Genomic DNA, 1231 nt, shown 5'->3' with positions numbered 1-1231 from the left:
ACGCCGTCAACACTTTTCTGAAGACAGTCAGTTCCCTTCAGAGATTCATTCATATAAAATCTTGAATTAGTGAGAATGAGAAAGCTTTGTTCGATTTCTCTATATAATTTAGTCGCTGTTTGAATAACGATGGAGATTTAAGCGTAACTTCTTTGGATCGCGCGTGTACGTACAGTACAATGTTTCCCTTTTGTCTCCCACACACAAATGCCAATGTTATGATGTGTGTGTGTGTTTGTCAGAAACCGGATGAGCGGCCGAGCTTCACTGAGCTCTCGCTGATGATCACAGACGAGCTGGAGGCCGACGGACCCGCATCATGAGCTCTGATTGGACGCCTGACGCTCCAATCAGCGCGCTCCTCATGAGCTCATGACGGCTTCGCAACGGCTCGGGGCCGCGCCGTGGATCCAGATCTTCACCGGCCGTGCAGAAGGGCGCCGGGCCCCAATGAGACGCTCCAGCGCTTGATTCCTCCTCATATGAACCTGTATTTATGACTGTGACCGAGTCAGTCTGAATGTACGTGTGTCGATCTGCTGTAAAGTGTCAAATAAACCTCAGACGAGTGTTGATGGAGTCGGTGTCACTGAACTCACACACACACACACTCACTCACACACATACAGTACACACACACACACAATCAGACACATACACTCACACAGACACATACAGTACACACACACACACAATCAGACACATACACTCAGACAGACACATACAGTACACACACACACACACAATCAGACACATACACTCACACAGACACATACACTCACTCACTCACACACACACATACATACATACACTCACTCACTCGCACACAAACAGACACATATACTCACACACACACTGTATTTTCCTCATCATTAATTCATAAACACTGACGCTAATCAGATGTGCCTCCTGATATCTGAGCGAACACACACACACACTCCTGTCGCTGCAGGTGTCGGTCGGTGATGTTGGGACACACAATCACACACACACACCCAGACAGACACATACAGTACACACACACACACAATCAGACACGTACACTCAGACAGACACATACAGTACACACACACACACAGACACATACACTCACTCACACACATACAGTACACACACACACACAATCAGACACATACACTCAGACAGACACATACAGTACACACACACACAATCAGACACATACACTCACTCACACACACACACAATCAGACACATACACTCACTCACACAC

This window comes from Sinocyclocheilus rhinocerous, unplaced genomic scaffold (genome assembly GCF_001515625.1).
Source record: "Sinocyclocheilus rhinocerous isolate Xijiao unplaced genomic scaffold, SAMN03320098_v1.1 scaffold15, whole genome shotgun sequence".
NCBI classification, from domain to species: Eukaryota; Metazoa; Chordata; class Actinopteri; order Cypriniformes; family Cyprinidae; genus Sinocyclocheilus; species Sinocyclocheilus rhinocerous.
Note: the sequence above shows the minus strand (reverse complement) of the source record.